This window comes from Macaca nemestrina, chromosome 15, assembly GCF_043159975.1.
Source record: "Macaca nemestrina isolate mMacNem1 chromosome 15, mMacNem.hap1, whole genome shotgun sequence".
Taxonomy (NCBI): domain Eukaryota; kingdom Metazoa; phylum Chordata; class Mammalia; order Primates; family Cercopithecidae; genus Macaca; species Macaca nemestrina.
The window spans coordinates 34,279,023-34,302,508 of record NC_092139.1 but is presented as its reverse complement, the minus strand read 5'-3'; the positions used below and the strand labels follow the sequence as shown (position 1 = coordinate 34,302,508).

Sequence of the window (23,486 nt, the reverse complement as noted above, 5' to 3'; positions counted from 1 at the left end):
CTTGCCCGTACTGCAACCCCTTTGCAATAGCTGAAACCTCTTCCTGCAATGCCCTCATCTCCCTTGACCCCCACCCCTTCACCTGGTCATCTTAGACCAGACTTCCCCCAGAGAGCCATCTGGGACTCCTTCCTCTCCCGAAGGGCCTCACTGGGCCCTCATCCCCTGTGTGGTCCTTACTGTATCACGTGCAGGGCTGCATTCTGATGGTCTAAGTCCATCTGCATCGCGAGGCTGAGCGCCCTTTCCTGGTGAGGATGGCAACCGAGAGGGACCCAGCTCCCGACAGGGCATTTAAAAATGTGGCCCACTTGCCCTGTTCTCAGCACTTTACCCTAAACTTGTGCAATACAGCAACCCGGTATAAGGTTGAGAAAGGGTGAACGAATGAGTGACTGAGGAATGAATGAGGCCCCACCAGGGGGCGATGGCGCTTTGCCACGAAACCCGGGGCGGGGGAGGAGACGGGAAAGCTGCTTTCCCATCGCCCCCTCCTCTGCGGGTCTCGGCGCCCCCCTCCCCATCCCCACCAGGGAATCGCCTCGCCCCGCCCGCCCCCTCCGAGCCTCAGATAATTAACTCGAACCAATAAAACGCTGATTGCGGCGCCTTTGTGCGCGCCGCCTCGGCATTGTCATGGAAAACGGGGTCCCCTCCCCAGCCGGGCTGCCCACCCCTCCCTGGCCCCCGCAGCTGGCCCGGAGTCGGCCCGAGCCACCTGGACGGGACCAGGGGACCCCCAAGCCGTCCGGCGCCCCGTCCATCTGCTCCCCACCCCCACCGTCAGCTGCGGACCCGGCCTGGCCGGGAAGGGTGGGCGAGGGCTTCCAGCCGCGCCTCCGAGGCCCGCACCTCTTCCCTCCCGCGCCGCCCCCGCAGGGCCCGAGCGAAGCGCACATCCCGGTTCCTGGCCCATGCGACTGGGGTCTGTCCCAGAGACGGCGGTAGAGGTGTGTTCCCGGGGAGGGAATAACAACAGCGGTGGAAGCCTGAGTACAGAAGGGAAACGGTGGAAAAGCCCCGCACGCAAGCACCATTCCATTCCTAGTCCCCCAGATAGCCTTACAGCAATATTCTATCCCGCCGGGCGCGGTGGCTCATGCCTGTAATCCCAGCACTTTGGGAGGTCGAGGCGGGCGGATCACCTGAGGTAGGGAGATCGAGACCAGCCTGACCAACACGGAGAAACCCCGTCTCTACTGAAAATTTAAAAAAAAAAAAAAAAAAATTAGCCAGGCATGGTGGTACATGCCTGTCATCCCAGCTACTCAGGAGGTAGCTTGAACCCGGGAGGCGGAGGTTGCGGTGAGCCGAGATCGCGCCAATGCACTCCAGCCTGGGCAACAAGAGCAAAACTCCCTCTCAAAAAAATAAAATAAAATAAAATTATATATATATATATAGAGAGAGAGAGAGAGAGTCTATCCTATTCTCTCTCTCTGTGTGTGTGTGTGTGTGTGTGTGTGTGTGTGTGTGTGTGTGTGTATTAACAGGCGACAAATAACACGGGAAAACAAGTTGGATGTAACCAATTTAAACAATGCAGTGGGCTTCGGTTTTTGAATTTCTTTTACAGGATTGTTTCCCCTTCATCCTCACTCCCCATGGCTGTCAGTTTAGGGGGTATTTCCCCAGAGAGTTTTCTCTGCATGCACACTCATAAATGTGTCTGCACATACACACGTATTAAGCTGGATAGACGCCCACGCTACTAGTTACGGGTCGCTTTCTTTTACCTGACAAATAATGCAGGGATCTTTTTATGGCATGGTTGCTGAGGAAAGAGGCTGGGCTGCCATAGACCACGCATCGGCTCCCGCCTGCCCCTTCAGCCTGGGCGTGCCCTGCCATCAAGCCTGTGTGCCTGGGCACCACCGAGTTCATCTGTGGGTAGAGGCTCTGCCCCTTGTGTCCTTGTGTGAATGGGTGGGGTGGGGTCTGCGTGTCCCTGGGCTCCTGGGAACCTGTGAGGCCTGTGAGCAGCCTTTCATCAGAGAGAAGTGGAGTGACAGTAATAATAACTGTAAAGAAAAAATACCCAAAACTTGGAAATAAGACAAAAAGGGTGTCTGTGTACCCTTTCAATATCAAGCTAAGGCACTGTCTGATGAGCCTGGGTCACCTGATTCTAAGCAAAGTTACCCAGTAACTTCTAAAAAGTGCACAAGTTGCAAATGATTTCTGACCTGTAGAAGAAATAACGCTAAAGTTTATGGTTTTGGTGCCTTGTAAGACATTAACCAATGTCATAGCTAACTTTGCCATCTTATCCTCCTTTGAATCTGCTTTGCCATCTTACCGGTTCCGTCATTAATGAGTTAAATAACACTTTGACATGTGCTCACTATATATTTGTATAAGATCCATGTTTTCAACTTTATGAAAATAATTTTTGACCCAGTTACCCTTTCTCAAAGGCTCACTCGGTGCCAGGCACCATGCTGATGGCCTCCCATGGATAAAGAGGCTCAGACGTGGGCTCTGGGGTGAGGCAGATCTGGGTACAAGTTCTCCTTTTGCCACTCACCAGCTATTAGACCCCATGCAAGACTTAAATAAGCACCTACTGTGGACTGGATCCATTCACATTCTTATCCCTCATTCAACTCAAATTGCACAATAACACTGCACGATGAGGTATGTTTTCACGTTTTTCCACTTTGTGCACATCTCTGAACACATCCCTTCCCTCGCTGAGCCTCAGGGTCTCCGGCTGTAAGATGGGGTTCGTAACAGCTGCCTCCCAGGATTGTGTGAAGATGTAGTACAATGCTTGCAAAAGCAATCTGGTCAGCAGTAGGAGGCTCCGGGATGTGGAGTAATGTACCCAAAGCCCCAGAGCTGGTCCCAGCTCTTCTGGCTCCAAAGCCTGTGCTCTGGCTCCTCCTACTTCAGTCAATCAAGCCTCCATTTCTTTTTTTGTTTTGTTTTGTTTTTTAAGACGGAGTTTCGCTCTTGTTGCCCAGGCTGGAGTGCAATGACACGATCTTGGCTCACGGCAACTTCTGCCTCCCACGTTCAAGTGATTCTCCTGCCTCAGCCTCCCTAGTAGCTGGGATTACAGGCATGTGCCACCAGCCTGGCTAATTTTTTGTTTTTAGTAGACGGGGTTTCTCCATGTTGTTCAGGCTGGTCTCAAACTCCCAACCTCAGGTTATCCACCTGCCTCGGCCTCCCAAAGTGCTGGGATTATAGGCATGAGCCACCTCACCTGGCCTCAAGCCTCCATTTCTACATCAATAAAATGGGGATAACAAAACCTCTGGGAGCTGTTGCTGGTTGATAGAAAACTCTGCCTGGCAGAGGGGTCAGCTGTTGGGGCAGCTGTAGACAGTTCTGTGGTTGTGTGAAGGGCTGCCCATGTCACATATCAAGGTCATCTGTGGAGTTACCTTTTTTGTTCTTTCTTTTTAAGGCTGGCACCTGAAAAGAGATTTTTTCCCCCACCCTCAACAAGGAGAGCATTTGTGCTCTGAGCTCCGGGCTCTGGCTGGGGGGTCCCTTGGCCTCCCAAAGTGCTGGGATTACAGGTGTGAGCCACCACACCTGGCTCTATGTACTTTATTTTGTGTAGTTTATACCTTAATAAAAAGGCAGAAAGAGAGGGAGGGAGGGAGGGAAGGAAGGAAAGAAAAGTGGGTACAGTGATCCTTGCTTGGCCTGGCCTCCAAGACAAAGTGAAGAGGCTGGTACCCAGGTTTCTCTACAAATAGTGGGCAGAGTGGCACCAAGATATGGTGTTGACAGCAGACAGAAGAGAGAGGCTGGTGTCGGGTCTGCCTTTCTTTAGCCCCCATCCTAGGCATCTCCCGATGGGACATTCCCTCCATAGTGGAAGGCAGAAAGTGGGACTTTGGAATCACACCTACTAGCTGTGTGACCTTGGCCATGTTGCTTGCCTTCTCTGGGCCTCAGGCTCCTCATCTGGAAAATGGGAACAGTACTCTCAAAGAACTTCAGTCGACTGGGCATGGTATCTCACACACATAATCCCAGCACTTTGGGAGGCCAAGGCAGGCGGATCACCTGAGGTCAGGAGTTTGAGACCAGCCTGGCCAACATGGCAAAACCCCGTCTCTACTAAAACTACAAAAATTAGCCAGGCATGGTGGCACGCGCCTGTAATCCCAGCTACTCAGGAGGCTGAGGCAGGAGAATGGCTTGAACCTGGGAGGCAGAGGTTTCAGTGAGCTGAGATTGTGCCACTGCACTCCAGCCTGGGCAACAAAGTGAGAATCTGTCTCAAAAAAAATAAAAAAAGAACTGCAAAGAGGCTTGAGACACTGGCTAAAGCACCCTCAGCACAGAGGGTTTGCTTTGGCCAGTGTTCCACAAATGCAGCTCTTACTGGCCTCAACCCCATGGATGAGGGAGTGCCAGCCTTGCTGTCACTGGGCTTATCGACAGGTGGGAGATGATGTTGGAGTCCTGAGTTCCAGTCCTGATTTTTTTCCACTTACTATCTGTGTGACCATGGGCCTGTCACTCCTCAGTAAAATACCTTTCTTCCTGAGTTGTCATTTAATTCATTCATTCAACTTTGGGCAATTTCCTATGCTTTTCTGTGTTTCAGTTTGCTCATCTCTAAAATGGGGATGATAATAGCCCCCACTGCAAGGGTTGCTGTGAAGATGAAAGGAATTTGCACTTAGAACAGTGCCTAGCACAGCAAGGAGTCAGAGGAACTGTCTGGTATCACTATTTGTGCCCATCTGTGGATGAACTCCCGCTGTGTGGTGGGCACCAAGGGTGCCTGTGGGTCTGGCAGTCCAGCTGGGGGCTGGGCATACCCTTCATGCAGGGTCACGCAGGTGGATGACAAGGGAGCCCCAGAGCACTCTGCCTTCCAAGGCCACTGCAGTAAGTGGGCCAGATGCACGGCTCTGCCAAATGAGGCGCCAGGAGAGGCTGTCACGGGTGCACAAAGGCAGCTCCCGAACTCATCATGGGCGGGGCCCAAGGGAAGAGCTCCAGCCACCTGGCTCAGCAACTGTTCATGAGGCAACCTGGCCCCAGGCCTGGGCTCTCCTTCCTGTCTGTGCAGTGAGAGGATGAGGCAGCAGGGCAGGGGCCAGAGACAGGCCCAAGATGCTGGGCAGAGAGACGTAAGAGCCAAGTGACAGGGCTTGGAGAGAGGGAGGAAGACAGACTTCTAAGACCAGGAGGAGAAGAAGAGAAGGGGAGGGAAGAACATTAACAATGAACAGCTAACACTCACCTGACACCCATGGCACCCTTCAAGAGAGACACTGTTAGCATCCCACTGTGCAGCCCAGGAAGCCAAAACACAAAGAAATTAAGTGACTTGCCCAACGCCACACAGCCAGCGTGTGGCAGAGCTGGGATTAGAACCCAGGGAGGCTGACATCAGAAACCATGCTCTTAATCATTATGAAAAGGAAGAGGAGGAAAAGGAGAGGTGAGGGGGAAGAAAGACTAGACAAAAGAAAGAGAGGAGGAGCCGGGCGCGGTGGCTCAAGCCTGTAATCCCAGCACTTTGGGAGGCCGAGACGGGCAGATCACGAGGTCAGGAGATCGAGACCATCCTGGCTAACACGGTGAAACCCCGTCTCTACTAAGAAATACAAAAAACTAGCTGGGCGAGGTGGCGGGCGCCTGTAGTCCCAGCTACTTGGGAGGCTGAGGCTGGAGAATGGCGTAAACCCGGGAGGCTGAGCTTGCAGTGAGCTGAGATCGGGCCACTGCACTCCAGCCTGGGTGACAGAGCGAGACTCCGTCTCAAAAAAAAAAAAAGAAAGAAAAGAAAGAGAGGAGGAAAGAGGAGGAGAAAGAGGAAAGAAAAGAGAAGAATGAAGATGAAAGAAGGAAAAAGAAAAGAAGGAAAAAGGTAGAAGAAGTGAGAAGGAGGTAGAGGAGATAAAGGAAGAAGAAACAAGTGGAGATTTAAGGAGAAGAGAAAAGTCCGCACCAAGGAGGGAGAGAGACTCATCCTTAGGGGTCTGGAGAGGGAGGCTGCCCTCTGCTCCCACTCACGTCCCACGTGCATTGAGCTGCTTCCTGAGCTGCATGCTAGGCTCCAGATAGCCCTGGCCACCGCAACGGGAAATCCTGGCACTCTGGAGCAGGGGGTCCCATAAGGGGGCTGGTGAATTAGCCACTGACCAGAGCCAGAGACTGGAGGCTAAGGGCTGAAGAACCAGAGGAGCTGCCAGGCAAAGAGCCCATCCTGTTGCCCTGCTGGAGGGCCTGTTTCCACCCCACAGCCACACTTCAGGGTGGACTTCTGGCCTCCAATTCAAAAGCCCAAGTCAGGAAGGTGAAGTACATCCCCCAGGTCTCATGGCTGAGCCCACAGTCTGGTTCCAGGGGCTGCGTTTACAGCCTGCATTCCCTGCAGGTTCTGTATTGAAGTGGAGACATCAGCCACGTATGAAAACCAGCAACTGGCAGAGCTTGGCTGAGAAGTTGCCTGTACACAACCAGATGGGATCTCTCAACCTGTTCCCTTAGAGCTAAACTTACCTACTCAGTCTGGGCACCCACGGGCCTCCTCTGCAGGGGCAGTCTGCCAAGGACACAGAGAAGAGGAAGAGAAAGGAATGTAGGCCATAGGCACCCTGCCATGACCAAGCTGAAGACCCTGCAGCAGCCACCATGTCCCACAGCTCAGTACTGAGACACTGTTCATTCCTCACTCAGGTTCCACGTCCACTGGTGGCCAGGATCTGAAGGTCTGAAGTTTGATTTTAGATGGCCTGTGATCCCTTTGAAATTGCATCCCCATTTCTTTCTGTGTGTACTTGAACTTTTCTGAAGGAGGGCCTTTGGTTTTCATCAGACTTTCATCAGATGGCAGCTGGAGCAACAGAAGAAGCCAAGAAAGGGCACAGAGAAGCCCTCATTATCTGATGCTGCACAGCAAATGACCCCAAAACTTAGTGACTTACAACAAAATGATGATTTAGTATGTCTCAGTTTCTCTGGGTCAGGAATATGGAACAGGCCTGGCTGGGTGGTTCTGGGCTGCTGTCATCTGAAGGCTTGCCTGGGGCTGGAGCATCCACTTCCAGGGTGGTTCAGTCATATGACTAGCAAGTCCATGCTGGCTGCAGGTGGGACCTCAGTTTCTCTCCATGTGGCCTTTCTGCAGGCTGCTTGAGTGACTTCACAGCCCGGCAGCTGACTTTTCCAGGGAGATCAAACCCAGAGACCAAGGCAGAAGCTGCAACACACTCTATGATCCAGCCTTGGAAGTCACACTCTGTCATTTACACAAAATCCTGCTGGTTATTAGGACTCAAAGATTACTGGGGGCTATTTTAGGGGTTGGCCACCACAGGGGGTTCGGAGAGGTAAGAGGAAAATCTGGAGAATTCAGAGCCCTGCAGAGAGTAGCCCTGTCTTGAACAGAACCAGGGTCATGGTTCAAGTCCAGAGCTTTCCACCACTTCCCCAGGCCAAGCTTCCACTTTCCACCTCATTTCTGGCTATACCTTCCCCACACTATCTCAGCTACTGATATTCTATCAATTTCCTAAAGGCAATATGACTTCTCCCACCTCCAAGCCTTTGTTTCTGTTCTTTTCTCATCTTTGAATACTCTTCTCACCTCTTCCTCTCTCAGACTGCCTCCTCCAGGAAACCTCCCTGCATGCACCCCCACACGTGTCAACTGCCCCCTCCAATCCCCAGTGCATCCCCGATCACTGCACAGACCCTCTGCAACCACGTCTGCCTGCCCACTCACCAACAGTACTCTGGCTTGGGGGACTGACCCACAATGGGTGCCTCCCAGTGTGTGCTGAATGCATGAATGATGTAGGGGGTTATACCCCACACACAACAGGGAGCCCCTTCAGGGCAGAGAGGCACTGAGGCACAGCTGATTGCCTCCCTGGGCCTCAGTGTACCCACCTGTCAAATGCCAGGGAGGCTCCTTCCAGCCCCAAGATTCTGCCATTACATCCCCCTATTACTCAAGGGACAGCATCTTGAAATTAAAAGAGAGGGACATGAGCAGGGTTGGAATCCCGGAGCCTCTACCTACCTCAACTGCAAGTCATTGACGTCTCCACACCTCAGATTCCTCAGGTGTAAAAGGAGCTAATGTTCTTCACCACCCAGGAAAGCTGACAGAGATGAGTGCTAAGGCACAAGAGGGGATAAATCTTGACTCCACCACTGGGCAGATGACTTAATCCCTCATTTTCCCCATCTATTAGATGGGGACGATTATATTTGGGTGGCCAGGTTGCTCTGATCTGAAACTGCATTTGTCCAGGTAAACACTCTGCACAGAGCTTGATATGTGGTAGATGCCTGGGGCAGTTGTGGACGGGACACAGTCTCCCTTCAAGAAAAAGCTTGTCTTTCAGCAGCAAGGAGGGCAGTGAGCTGACAGCCTCCAGCTATGGCTCCTCCAGAAGCCGCCTTGGCTTGGGGACTGAGGCCCTGTTCTTCCCAGGTTGTCCCAGCCAGACTGAGCTAGCAGAGGCACCAGGGCCTGGCCATTTCTGCCCCACATGGGTCTTCTCTGTGGATAATCTTTACTCTGGAGACCCCCAGAGAGTGGACTCTGAAAGCCTGCACTGTGGTCTGAGGTTCTCCTGGCCAATTCCATTCCCTTCTGCTTTGTGTTTCATAGGCAGCAGCCCCCACTAACCTCCTTGCTCTCCTAACTCTTTCCCAGCACCAGCACCGAGGGAGACCCGAACTGAGAGGCCACTCAATAGAGCAGTGGTTCTCAAAGTGTGTCCCAGAACCCACAACATCAGGATCAACCAGGATCTTATAAGACATACACATTCTCAGGCCACACCCTACACTTAGAGATGGTGCCTGAAAATCTGCATTTTAACCGATCCTTCCAATGCACTCAACTTGGAGAACTGCTGTCACAGAGGACAACAATCAGTAAGATATGCAGAGCAGTGTGGCCGGGGGTGTGTGTGTGTGTGTGTGTGTGTGTGTGCACACGCGTGCGCATGCCTGTGTGTGTTTTGTGGGAAGGGGAGAATGTTTTATCAAAGCCTCAGCAATTTACCACCCCCCAAGGCCCTCCCTCATTTATTTCAAGAACCCAGAGGGCTGGGCCAACAAGCCTCCTTCCCTGCCCATTCAGGGGGAAGGTCCAGTCCCAACCTCCAGCTGGAGACTCTGCAGGCTCAGTTTGTGAAGCTGCACACAAGCCCAGCCTTCTTTCCTCCTGCTCTTTCCCCGCCTTCCTCCCCAGGGGCACCCAGCCCCAACTGCCTGCCTCCTCTTTGTCTGCCAATCTGTCTCCATCCTGTGATGAGCCCCCGGCCTCAGCCAGCCAGTCTGTGCTCCATCTTAAGGATGGAGAGTGAGGCCTCAATGCTCCCAACTACTTCCTACTCACCCTGGCGAAAAGTCACTGAGAATGGTTCATGCCACCAGCTTCACTTCCGCCTCCCAACCTGTGGCCCAGGTGGAGATCCTGCCCAGTCTAGGCCAATAATCGCATCTCCTGATGGGAGACATCCTCCCTATCTAAGACACTCAAAACCTCATTATGTGACAAGAGAGGACAAAGGGGACAGAGGTGCAGAGGCTTGCCCAGGGTCACATAGCAAGAGAGGGGAGCAGCCAGGAGTCGGCCCCTGCTCTCTCCTTCCACCTCAGATTCCAACTTCCAGGCCCTGGCAGGTGGTGGGTGATGGTTCTGAGGTGGTCACATGTGGTGGGGACACTGTTGGCCCTGGAAGACCGAGACCTTTGTGAACTCACAAAAGCAGCATGTGCTTCTTTCTCCAGTGGGCGTGGTGGTTTCTGTCCTGCTCACCGACACCACAGCCCCGCAAATAAAGCTCAGGCAGGGGGACACTGCCTGTGGGTCACATGGCTGCCTTCCCTTTTCTAAACTGTCAGTAGGTGATACATCTGCACCTTCCTTCATGATGCCCAGCTCATCCCCCATCCTGCCCCGCCTCAAGGAACCCTGGAATGTCAGGGCCAGAATAACAGTGACAGTTATGAGAGATTACTTGCTATGTGGCAGGCATGACTGGCAAGTGCTGCAGACATCATTGTATTTCTTTATTAGTATATATATATATATATATATATATATATATATTTTTTTTTTTTTTTTTTTTTTTTCAGACGGAGTCTCGCTCTGTAGCCCGGGCTGGAGTGCAGTGGCCGGATCTCAGCTCACTGCAAGCTCCGCCTCCCAGGTTTACGCCATTCTCCTGCCTCAGCCTCCCGAGTAGCTGGGACTACAGGCGCCCGCCACCTCGCCCGGCTAGTTTTTTTGTATTTTTTGGTAGAGACCGGGTTTCACGGTGTTCGCCAGGATGGTCTCGATCTCCTGACCTCGTGATCCGCCCAACTCGGCCTCCCAAAGTGCTGGGATTACAGGCTTGAGCCACCGCGCCCGGCCTTATTAGTATATATTTTTATTTTATTTATTTATTTTTTGAGACAGAGTCTCACTTTTTTGCTCAAGCTGGAGTGCAGTGGCACAATGACTCCACTGCAACCTCCGCCTCCTGGATTCAAGCGATTCTCCTGCCTCAGCCTCCCAAGTAGCTGGGATTACAGGCCCGTGCCACCACACCCAGCTAATTTTTGTATTTTTAATAGAGACAAGGTTTCACCATGTTGGCCAGGCTGGTCTTGAACTCCTGACTTCAAGTGATCCACCCACCTTGGCCTCCCAAAGTGCTGGGATTACAAGAATGAGCCACCGCGTCCGGCCCATCATCGTATTTCATTCTCACCAGGAGCCCGTGACAGATGTGCGGCTCTCAGCCCACTCTACTGACACGGACATAAAAGCTCAAAGAGACAAAGCACTTTAACTCCAACTGCCCTAGACCAACTCCTCCATTTGATAGATGGGGAAGTTGAGGCCCAGGGAGGTGACACGGTTTCTCCAAAGACACACACTCACACTAGTCAATGTCAGAGTCAGCCTTTCCCAGGCAACTTTACCCTCTGAGAATGACCATAGTTCACTCCCATGGCACTTTACAGTTTGTCAAGCTCTCATCTCCTCTCAGGAAGGCAAGGGTTTCCTTTGTTTAATGGTTCTCACTCTGGGGTGCCTACATGATGTGCCGAGCAAGCATGGTTCGAAAGTTTTATAAACATTAACTCATTTAATGCTCACAAATACCCTATGAAGCAGGTATGTTTATTGTCCCCATTTTGCAAATGAGGAAACAGGCACAGAGAGCTGGAGTAACCTGCCTAAAGTCACACAGCCAGGATCCAAATCCAGGCTGCCTAAGGTATTAACTACTATGATGTTCTGTCCTTTTTACTGCCAAAAAAACCTGAGGCTTAAGGAGAGGACATGACTTGCATGAGGCCACACACTAGAGTGGTGGTGGCTGGACTAGAGCTCAGGCATCCTGCCCCCATGCCCAGTGCTGGTTTTCCACCCCCCACCCCACCCCACGGGGCTCTTTCTCTCTCTGTGTTTGTTGATTCACAAACACCAATTGGGAGCCTTCTTTGGCCAGGAGGTCTGCCTCAGTTCCCCTACCTAAAAGGTAAGACAAACAGGAAACAGACACCTAAAAAACAAATGGATAAACAGGTTCATGGAGGTACCAGAGGCAGTACTGCGGGAGTACCAGGCAGGACACTGAGCCACCCTGGGAAAAAGAGAGGGCTTTTGGAAGCCTGATCCTTGAGTTGAATCTCCAAGTTCAAGTGGTACCCTTTCTGGAAGGACAGAATGGAATAGGGCATCCCAGACTGAGGAAACAGCATGTGCAAGGGTTGGGGTATGGGAGAGTATAAATTGTTGTGAAAAGTGCTGTTCAACCCCATGCAAGGGAGGGCACAGAAAAGGCTGTCCCGGAGGATCACAGAAGGAGTCTCAGAGAGTCAGAACGCGGGTCTTGACCACAAATCTGCCCTGTCTCACAGTGACCTTGGTATTCCCACCTGTAAAATGGATTGGTACCTAAGCACTCTGCCAGCTCCATCTTTCAGCTGGTGGAGTCAGGATGACTTTGAGTAGGAGGCTGGTTTTGATGTGAGGGCAGAAGGTAAGGGAGGAAAGGCATTCTGGAAAGGAGGACCTGTAGGAGCAAAGGTCCAGAGAGAGAAAGTGCAGAGCAGACATTAGAAATGGTAAGGACAGCCAAACACGGTGGCTCATGCCTGTAATCCCAGTACTTTGGGAGGCCAAGGCAGGAAGATTGCTTGAATCCAAGAGTTCACGACCATCCTAGACAGCATAGTTAGACCCCGTCTCTACAAGAAAAAAACAAAAAATAGCTGGCCATGATGGCACACACCTGTAGACCCAGCTACTTAGGAGGCTGAGGCAGAAGGACTGCTTTGCCCAGGAGATCAAGGCTGCAGTGAGCTGTGATTACGCCTCTGCACTCCAGTCTGGATAACAGAAAGAGACCTTGTCTCAAAAAAAGAAAGCAACGGTAAGGAGAGGATGTAGCTGCTGTTGACGGTCCATGGGATGATGCAGACAGGGGACACATCTGAAGAAGTTATATCAGTCTGGACTCTTCAGTTAGAAGTGAAAGAAAGAAAAAAAATGAATTATTAATTTATATAACTGAGAAACCCAGGGCACTGGCTTCAGGTATGGCTGAATCCAGGTGTTGACATGTTACTGTGAGGATCCTGTCTCTCTCTCTATCATGGCTTTGATTTCTTCCTTGTAGGCTTCACTCTCAGGCAGCCTCTAACCTCATGGAGACAAAGGTGGCCACCGCTACCTCTGGAATCCATCACACAAACTACACTTCTGGTGGAAAGGCTCCCAGTAGCCCCACAAAAACCTCGGAAATGGCTCTTGCCAGACTTACTTCCTAGAATTGCCATGAAGATTAAATAGGTTAATAGAGCTTAACCCAAACTCTGGTGCACAGCAGGCCCTCAGTCTTTGCTGTAGCTCAGCCAGAGAACTTGACATTATCCTGGACTATTCTCTTTCTTCACATCTAACATTAGATCTGTTTGCAAATCTTGTTGAACCTACCTATAAAAGAGATCTAGAATGCACACATTTCTTCCCACCTCCACTGATAACAGTCTAGTCCAAGCCACTTTCATCTCCCTACTTTGTTTTTTAAGTTTTATACATATATAGTATATTTATATAGTAATATATTCATGTATTCAATTCAATTGTGAACACAATTTAGAAGTGTACATCCAGCTCAATGAATCTTCACACAGTGAGCAGATGATGTAACCTCCCCCAGATCAAGATACAGGACACTGACAGCACCCCAGAAGCCTCCTTCATCCCCGCTCCTAATTATTCACCCCCTTAATCGTGTGTCCTTTCATGTGTCTGAGTCACCAGCATTCACCTGGCTTAGTGCACCGGTTCCCAGCAAGTCTCTGGCTTTCTCCCTTGCCCTCTTGTCTCTTTCAGTTATTCCAATCGATGCAGAGATCCTGTAAAAGATGTCCTCCCTCTGCTCAAAATCCTCCCATGGCTCCCATTTCATTTGGTGTAAAAGCCAAAATCCTCATCATGGCCTGCAAGGTCCTACACAAGCTGGCACCTCATCCCTTCCTCTCCCCACTTTCCCCACATAACTCTCTGCTCCAGCCATACTTGCTCCCTTCTTTCCTCAAACACACTACCCACACTCTCAGCTGTACACACAGAAGACCTTTGTACTTGCTGTTCACACTGCCTAGAATCTTCTTCCTCTCCCCGCTCCCATATCCTCTTGGTTCACTCCATCAACCCCTTCAAGTTTGTGTTCAAATGTCACCTTCTCATATTTGCTTCCACCCAAGATGGAGTATCAGAAACTGAATTTACTCTCCTGCTTGAAACAATCAAACAAACAAATCAAACCAGGCAAAATATGTGAAACTATAGTTTTTAAGACTCTAGGCAACAGGCAATAAAGGATCATGATCCCTGAGAAGTGGGAAATAAACAAGATGAGCCCTATCATGGCTCAGTTTACCACTCGGCGAGAGTTTTCAGATCCTAGTGCAGGAAGGAGGATCCCAGGCAGCACCCAGCAGGCTTCCTGAGTTAAGGAAATAGAGCTGAGAGTCCAGGAAGGACAAAGAGGGCAGAGTTTGCAAGACAGAGTATTGAGAGGAGAGAGTTGCACGGAGAGACTATTCCAGAGATATGAAGAAAGTCCCCCTTGAGTATTAGACTGAGTACTGGTTGGTGCTTTTGTATGATAAAACTACACTGAAGTAGGGGGGGAAATCATCTGATAAGATCAGAGAACAGTGCTCAGCACTCACACAAAACCAGAAATATTAATAAACAGAAAAACCCTCATAATTTCTGGGGTACTGGGTAGAGTGCTCAGGAAGGTCTTTTCTCAACAGTGGTACGTAACTAGCCCTCAACAGAGAGCACTGCTCTGGACCCACCGAACAAATTATAAAAGCAAGACTAGAAAAGATAAAACTGTTTCCAAGTAACTTAATTGCATCTTAGAGCAAAACTGAGGGAGATTTGTAGAAATATAAAAGTGTACAGCACCCAACAAGGGTAATATCCACAATGTCTGGCATCCAAAGTTTATCCTGCATGCAAATAAGCAAGAAAACATGGTTCATGTGAGAATAATAATCAATCATTCGAAACTGACCCAGAACTGATACAAAAGTAGCAGATAAGAACATTAAAATAAGTATTCAAATTGTATTTCATGTGTCTGCATGTTCAAAAGTTAAGGAGAGACTTGGAAGATATAAAATGACCCAAACCGAACTTCTAGAAATGATAACTACAATGTCTGAAATGAAAAATATGCAATGTGACAGAAGAAAAGATTAGAGAATTTTAAGACATAGCAAATAGAAACGACCCAAAATCAAGGACTCAGAGAAAAAGAAAATCCAAAAAAGCAAGAGTATTAGGAGCTATGGAACAACTGCAAGAAGCCTAATATATGTGTCTTTGACACATATATTAGGAGAGGAAATAGAAAATTAATGGCTAAGAATATTTCATATCTGATATAAACTATAAACTCACAGACCCAGAAGCTTAACGAACCTCAAGCACAAGAAACAAGAAGGAAATTACCCATCATGAGCAAATTGCTCAAAACCAATGACAAACAGATAAATATTAAAAACAGTCAGAGAAAGAAAAGGCTTGTAAAGTATAGAGAAACAAGGATAATGGCAGAGTTCTTGTTGGACACAATTTAAGGGAGAAAATAGTGAAGCAACATCTTGTAAGCTAATAAAAGAAAAAACCTGCCAATCTAGAATTCTATACCCAGTTAAAATATCTTTTTAAAATGAAGATGAAATAAAGATGTTTTGAGACATACAAAAGCTGAATGAATTTGTCACCAACAGATGTGCACTACAAGAAGTGATAAAGGAAATCCTTGAGACAGAAGGAAAATGATACCAGATGGAAATCTGGATCTACATAAGGGAATGGAGGTCACCAGAAATGTTAACTACATGAGTTAAATACATACATTTTTTTCTGATTATTTAATTTAAAAAAAGATAACTTAGCATTTTAACAAAAATACTAACATTTTGTGGAGTCTGTCACATATATGTATGTATCACAACAACAGCAAAAAGGCCAGGAAGGAAATGAAAGTACATGATTTTTTTTTTTTTTTTTTTTTTTTTTTGAAATGGAGTCTTGTTCTGTCACCCAGGCTGGAGTGTAGTGGTTCTATCTCAGCTCACTACAACCTCCACCTCCCAGGTTCAAGCAATTCTCCTGCCTCAGCCTCCTGAGTAGCTGGGACTATAAGCGTACACCACCATACCTGGCTAATTTTTGTATTTTTAGTAGAGACAGGGGTTCACTATGTTGGCCAGGCTGGTCTCAAACTCCTGACCTCAGGTGATCCGCCCACCTCAGCCTCCCAAAGTTCTGGGATTACAGGTGTGAGCCACCGCACCCAGCCTTGTAAGGCCTAATGTAACTACTAAGATAACAAACAAAAAATTACAGTTAATAAACCAACAAAGGAGGTAAAACGATATAATTTAAAAAGGAGGAGTTAAAATGAAATAATAATAAAAGACTCAGCTAATACAAAAGAAGACAGAAAAAGAAGAAAAAGCAAGCAAAGAACAGATGGGACAAAAATGAAACAAACAGCAAGATGATAGACTTAAATCTAACCATGTCAATGATCACATTAAATGTAAATGGTCTAAATACCCTCAATTAAAAAGCAGAGATTGTCAGATTGGATTTTTTTTTTTTAAGTAAGACCCAAATATTGGTTTTGTTTTTAAAAAATAAGACCCAACCTTCAAAACAGCACACCTTAAGTATAAACACACAAGTTAAAAGTACAAAGATGTAAACTAACAGTAATCAAAATAACCCTGGAAGAGTAGCTAAGTTTAATATCAGACAATGTTTGTTTCAGAGCAAAGAATATTACCAGACAAGATAAGGTCATTTTATAATGATTAAAAAGGTTAAGGCTGGGTGCGGTGGCTCACGTCTGTAATCCCAGCACTTTGGGAAGCCAAGGCAGGTGGATCACGAGGTCAGGAGTTCGAGACCAACCTGACTAACATGGTGAAACCCCATCTCTACTAAAAATACAAAAATTAGCTGGGCATGATGGTGAGCACCTATAATCCCAGCTACTTAGGAGGCTGAGGCAGGAGAATCACTTAAGCCCAGGAGGCAGAGGTTGCAGTGAGTTGAGATTCTGCCACTGCACTCCAGCCTGGGCAACAGAGCGAGACTCTCCATCTCAAAAAAAAAAAAAAAAGTCAGTTAATCATGAGCATATGACAATTCTAAATATTTATGCCCCCAATGGCAGAGATTCAAAATACATGAAGGAAAAACTGAATGACCTGCAAGGAGAAATAAATCCACCTCATCAACTGAGATTTCAAATCTCAATAACTAAAAGAAGTAGAAAGAAAATACTGTCACTTTCTTAGTGAGTCCTGCCTTGACTATTAATTTTAATTCACTTTCTAAAATAACATTTATTTATTTATTTTTAGCTATTTATTTGTATGCTGTCTAGAATGGTGTCTGGCACTTAGAAAATTCTCAAAAAATAACACTGTTAAATAAAACCAAGGTCAAAACGATGTTAATTGCTACTGTAATGACTAGTATTATGCATATAGTCTTTCTCTATTGTTATTTGAATGGGTAGACCCCAACAAAATTAATACTGAAGACTCAGAATCTAGAACATAAGGGCAGAAATCAGAACTCCACAATATTCGTGTAAGAAGCATAGGATGTGAAAATTCTAAAAAGTCAGAAGACTACAATGTTAGAATATGGGATGTTTAGGAGCAGAACATAAGAATCAGAAACCAGAGTTGATGAGGAAACTAACCCTGCTATGCATGGGGTGGGAGTAGTGGTTGGTCGGAGCCAAACAGCACTTTCTAAAATCCCACCTGCTGGTTCTGGGTGTCTCCTTACTCTGGTATCCATAAGGAGATGTCCATCCAGCTAACCCAACTAACCCAGCTCAGCAAGGCAGAGACTGAGAAACTATTCACCCATGGCTTCAGGAGTGGCAGGAATGAGGGGAGTAAGGGGGGAGGAGCAGGAATGGGGGAAGGAAGGCTGTATTTATCTATTTTAATTCAGCTCCTGCTCACCGGGCCCCTTCTGGACTGTGGGCTCATGAGGCATTGTGGTCATGCAAGACTGGAGTATGTCATTATCAGAGGGAACCACTACCACCACCACCTCAGGGCTAGGGGCAGAGGTTGCAGCAGTCTGAGGCCTGCCAATCATCCCAGGGACCCTGCCCCATGCAACAGAACTGGCTGGAGGCTGGGTCTTAGTGGGTGGGAAATGAGGCTACTTAGGGCCCTAGGTCCCTAGACCTAGAGTGTGGCCCTCTCCTGCCCAGGCAATGATACACTGTAATAGGGAGGAGGGTAGGGGTCTGGCAAATAGGGTCCACCCTCCTAATCAGGTGCCCTGCTTTGTTTTTATCTAAAGCTCATATCACCTAGTGACCTATCTCATGTCTTACATGTTTATTTTATTTCTCATTCATCTTCCGAAGGAGACTGCGAGTCTGTGAAGGGAGCCAACAACTCTGCTCTGCTCACGGTTGTCCCTAGCACCTAGGGATGCTGCTGTGGACTCCACACACAATAAGCGTGCCATCCATGCTATTCTTGGACCGAAGAGATGAAGCTGATTTCCCAGCCCTGCACACGGGGATTTTTCGCACACTGGATCACACCCTTCTTGTAGAAACTAGTGAAGGCTGTGCCTTCTCCACCCAAAAACTCACACAAGTCACATGCTGATGAAGACACTTCTTAAAGACCATAGACACACACACACACACACACACACACACACACACACACACACCCAGCCCCAAGCTCAGCACAGACCACAGGTTTTTTGCCAAGCACCACTTTCACCCTACTGCCAGCTGTGAGATGAAACTCAAGGGCCTCTTTCCAGCACCATCCGTTTTTTGTTTTCCTGGTGCCCCTCAAAGGAAAATCACAGAAAACAGCAAGAACCAGCACCTGTGAGCACGGGGCCGGCCTCAGCCCATCACCTCCACCGCCCTGGGGCGCAGGGTGGTTACCTGACGCACATCCTCAACGGTAAGTAGGGAGCACTTCTGGAAGCCCTTTCTGAACCACCACGCTATTGGCCTCTAAAATAGGCCCAGATTTACCCTCCCTAAAGGCCTCTGGTTTTCAATATTACCTGAATCACAGGCTACCTTTTTGAGGCTGGGTCAACTGCTGGCAAAATCCCAGAAAAATGCACAAAGAGATACTGTCAGGCAAATTCCCAGGCCTCTCCCTCCCACCTCCCACCTCCCCAACCCCCACCCCCCAGCCATTGGAGCCTGTAGCCTCCCAAGCCAATAACCAGGCGTTAAGCACCTGGGGTACGAGATGGGTGGCAGGGTCCCCCTCTTTTCTGGACACCGCTGGGAACCCTCCGCCTAACAATTCTTCAAACTGCTGCTGTGCTTCCCCCAACCTTCTTAATTAATACCGCACTGCTTAACAGGGCGGCCCCGCGTGTGAGTGTGCGCGCGCGCGTATCTGGGGGCTGGGTGGGGGGGGTCACTTGTCACACGTGGGGATGCCGGGGGGAGGGGGGTGCTGGCTCCCTGCCCAAGAGCGAGACCCCTCCCCCAGCCCCCGGCCGCTGGAGGATTGTGAAGCTCAAACAGATGGACCGAGCCAAGGGGCGGGGGCGCGCGGATGGGGTGCGAGACGGCAGCGCGGCGGCCGGGCCTCCCGGCGCCCTGACAAAGGCGGGGCAGCGCGGCTAGGGGCGCCTTATCTGCGCGAGCAGACCGGGCGGCCGGGCGGGCGCCCACGGCCCACGCTCGGGCGCACAAAGGCCCGGGGCCGGGAGGGGGTGTGGGGGGCGCGAAGATTAATTGCCCAATCAAGTTGTCGGCGCGGGGCAGGGGCGGGGGCCGCGGCCCCGGGGGACGCGGGGCGGCGCATAATGAAGTGTGCAAAAAGTTAATTTGCTCCGCGACTCGCTGCTCACCACAATCAAAGGCGGGCGGCGGGGAGTGCAGGATCGAGGAGTATGCCCCCCGCCACCGTCCCACCGACCCCAGCTCGTGATCCAAAGGTGGGATGAGGGGGTCACAGGGCACTCCCAAAGCTGGGGGCGGAGGTCACCAGACGTGTGCCCTATTCCCACTTCCTCCCGCTGTGAGTCTCCGGGCAAGTCCCGTCCCCTCTCTGAGCGCCACTCTCCTCTCCTGGACTCACAATGGTTGACATTTCTGGAGCGCTCACGCTGCTGGGCACAGTGCCAAGCGACCAAGCGTTTCCCTGGCGTCGTCTCCTTTTATCTCACAACCTGAGGACATAACGCCTGTGAGCATCCGTTTTAAACCCGAGGTATGGAGATGCTTGAGAAGTACTCCAAGGTCACAGGGCTCTTACCCAGCTCAGAGCCTTAGGTGGAAAACAGCACAGTGGAAAGGGTCAAAGACAAAATACACGGAAGAATTGGGGGGATGGTATTATTCATGCTATTGCAATAAGGAGGGCACCCCAGATCCCAAGATCAGAGTGTCTGGGCAGGATGGATTTGCCTTTGACTTTTATAGGGGTGAGGAGACAGGTTACAGGAGGAGGGATGTATAGTGGGGATTGTCTTACAAATAGGGGATGTCTCCATTAGTCCACTGAAGAGGAAATGTTCATCTCTGTGTCTAGCTAGTTTCAGAGAGGACACACAGTTCTCATCTCAGCTAATCAACCATGAGACAAAGAATGGGAAGTGGGAGGGGCCTTGGCCTTGGCCTTGTCAGCAGGTTCCAGCAAAAGGGGAAAGATCACAGGCCAGCAAGCTAGTCATCCTCCAGTCTTAAAGGAGACACTAGAAAGAGGGGACTACGTCTTATCTGAGTCATATGGGGAAGGGTGGCTTGTTTTCCTAAGCCATTTCCCTGAACAGAAAAGGTAGGGAGACTTCAGAAAACAAAAAGTTGGGATTTCTGGACCATTGCTGTTTTTCAGGAGCACAGCGCTCAGGTAAAGTTTAACATTGTTTAAAGAGTGGCTTGATAGCACAGGCGGAGGCCCTGGTACCCTGTAACAGAAGCTTTGCTGAGTGGCTTAAAGGCCCCTTCCTGATGAAGCACTCATCCTCAGTAAATACAAATGCCCCTTTACCATTCCCCTGGGCAGTGTGACCTCAGTCAAATCATTTAACCTCTCTGTAAAATGAGAGCAATGATAACAAAACTCACCTTCTAGGATATTCTTATCAGTGACAGCATTAACAACAATTACAAAGCAGAGCCCTGGAACATGGTAGGTGCTCCATTAATGTTAGCTATGGGCCTGGTGTGGTGGCTCACACCTGTAATTCCTGCACTTTGGTAGGCCTAGGTGGAAGGATGGCTTGAGCCCAGGAGTTCAAGACCAGCCTAGGCAACATGGCAAGACCACATCTCTAGAAAAAATTTAGCTAGGCATGGTGGCGGTGTGCACCTGTAGTCTCAGCTACTCAGGAGGCTGAGGTGGGAGGATGGATTGAGCCCAGAAGGTCGAGGCTGCAGTGAGCTGTGGTCATGCCACTGCACTCCAGCCTGAGCCACAGAACGAGATCTTGTCTCAAAACAAAACAAAAACAAGGTTAGCTGTGAGTACATACTATCATTTTCTCAGAAAGTAGTGGTGTCAGGATTTGAACTCAAGCTGCCTGTTTTCAGAGACTGCAGGCTCATCACTAGGGTATACCACCAGCTCTCCATATTATGGATTCAGTCTTCAAACACCAAACACATCCTGAACCTGTGTTCCAGGTACTGGGCGTCCTGACAAGAAAAGGAGCAGGCCAGCCCCAAACAGACAATGGCACAGAAGCCACAGTGGGTGTGGGAGCTCAGAGGAAATGCCATGGTCCCCTCCTTCAGAAGTGGCTTCCAGGCCAGAGCTAGGCTCACCCTCTGGGTCTGACTGGTGGCTCCTGAGTCCTGGTTCTCTGACCCACTGCTCAGGCCTGTCCTTGGGCCCAGGCCGAACAAGAGGACTGGCAAGGGAGCCCTTGAGGATGATAGGAGCCAGGCTTTCAAGCAAGAAGAGGGTGAGTCACAGCCAAACCAAGATTTATGGGCCCGATCATAATAATGAAAGAAGAAAAGAAAAAAAGGACGCGTGTTCGGCAATGCCCAGGGACCAGGACTGCTGCCCTATTACCAAAAATGTCGTAGCTCTCGACTCTGCAAATTAGCATAAAACATGCTGTTTTGCATTCATTTGCATATCATTTGCATGCTAATGACTTGATGCCACAATGCACCCAGTCCCCTAAGAGGCTTCTGGTCTTGGCTTCTCTCTCAGCCCCTGCCCCTTGTCTTGTATTGAGAAAAATAGGAGATCTGGGTTCTAGGCTAAGCTGGGCCACTCACTATGGGCAGATCCCTGCTCTTCTCTTGAGTCTCAGTTTCCCTGACTGTGAGCTGAAGGAGACAAACTGAGCAGGGATCTTCAAATTATGCTCCAGTAGGCCTCTCGGAGGCTGCAGACACAGAGACAGGGGAGCAGGTGGGACAGGCGCCCCCCCTTCAATCCCCTGCTAACAGCTGGGGCTCTGAGTAAAATTTCTCCTGACCAATGCAGAGCTTCTCTGTTAAAAACAAAGACCAAAAAGTTTGCAAACAAATGAACTCAGATTTCTCCACTGAGTCTTTCCAGGGCAACATTCTCTAAAGATGTTAAGAATAATGATCAGAGTTAAAATATATAGCACGTACCACAGGGCAGGCACTGTTCTAAACACCAGACATATATAATTCACTTAATCCTCCCACAGCCCTTGAAATAGGTGTTATTATTGTACCTCCATTTTACAGATAGGTAAACTGAGAACGAAAGGTTGAGTAACTTAGCTAAATTCAAAGGGCCACTATGTGGTAAAGGTTCAAACCCAGGCAGTCTGGCTCTAGAGTCCACACCATGAGTTTATCCAGGTCAACCCTTCCATTGCACAGATGAGGAAACTGAGGCTCAGAGAGGGAGAGAAAATTTCTAAGCATAGCAGTGGAACTACCCCTTGAACCTTTCTGCCCAAGCCCACCCAGGGAAGGACGGCTGGAGAAGGGAGGCCTGGGTTTTCCAAAATGGTCCAATGAGTGTGCAAGGGTAAAGGGTGCCTTCTTTGTTGCCACCACCAGCGCCAGTGTCCTCCTCAGCCAGCCTAGTCCCAGCTGGTAGACTCCAGGGAACAGGCCCCTGAGCCAGGCAGGATGAGCCCCTAAATCAGGCAGCCAGCAGGCTGGTGAATGCCAGGTGTGCCGGCCAGAACTCACAATGCCCTGCCTGACTGTGCAGGTGGAGGCACCACAGAGTGGGGTCCTGGTGAACGGGGAGCAGGGAACTTTATCTCTGCAGAGACAGGCAGTGCCAGGCCAGCAGGTGTTTGGCCCCCACTCCTTAGGGGTTTAGCTGGGAAATTATCAGAGCAAAGATGACTACCCAACCCCCACCCAGGGGTGAATTGTAAGGGGCTAGTCATCCCTTCTCTCTATTCAGTGTCTATCCACACTCTGGATTTTCTCCAGCCCCCTCCCTCTTGCCAACCTCCCCTTCTCACCCTGCTCCAGCCACCTTGGTCTTATCTCGGTTCCTTTCTCCCACGAAGCTCTGTCCTACCTCTGCACCCTGGCACTTGCTGTTCCCTCCACCTGGAACACCGTTGGGCCCCGTTGCATGCTTTGGGTCTCAGCTCAAGAGTCACTTCCTGGAGAGGCTTTTCCTGGCCACCCTATCTAAAGTTAACTACCAAGACCGCATTCCCATTACTCCCTAGCACTTCAACCTTGTTTTCTTCTCAGCTATGATCACAATCTGAACTTTGCTTATTTATGTGTCTTTCATTGAGTGCCTGTTTCCAACACTATATTCTCACTGTAGGAGAGTCAGGACCATGTCTGTCTTATAGCAATAAAGTTCTCCATAAATATTTGTTTCAGGAAATAAATAAGAGGAAAGACAGTGCTGCAGCTGACTTACTTGGTCCTTATTGGTCTCCCACTCCTCCACCCAGCACTGGAATGTCCACTCCACAGGGCCAGGGTTTTGTGTCTGTTGTGTTT

General features: G+C 49.5%; 2 long non-coding RNA genes across 5 annotated transcripts in view; both read right to left on the bottom strand.

Moving 5' to 3' along the window:
* LOC139358485 (uncharacterized) overlaps nt 1–23,486 on the bottom strand; it is a 142,466-nt gene that overhangs the window by 65,138 nt on the left and 53,842 nt on the right. The gene's annotated exons all lie outside the window — the stretch shown is intronic.
* On the bottom strand, nt 1,463–10,002 carry LOC105496124 (uncharacterized). 2 transcript variants are annotated; one of them, XR_011613439.1, is made up of 3 exons: nt 9,341–10,002; nt 8,009–8,106; nt 1,463–7,222 (listed from the first exon to the last, which is right to left on the bottom strand). It is a non-coding gene; the product is annotated as an uncharacterized lncRNA (long non-coding RNA). The 2 variants fall into 2 exon arrangements; XR_011613440.1 differs by lacking the exon at nt 8,009–8,106 and adding an exon at nt 7,876–7,951.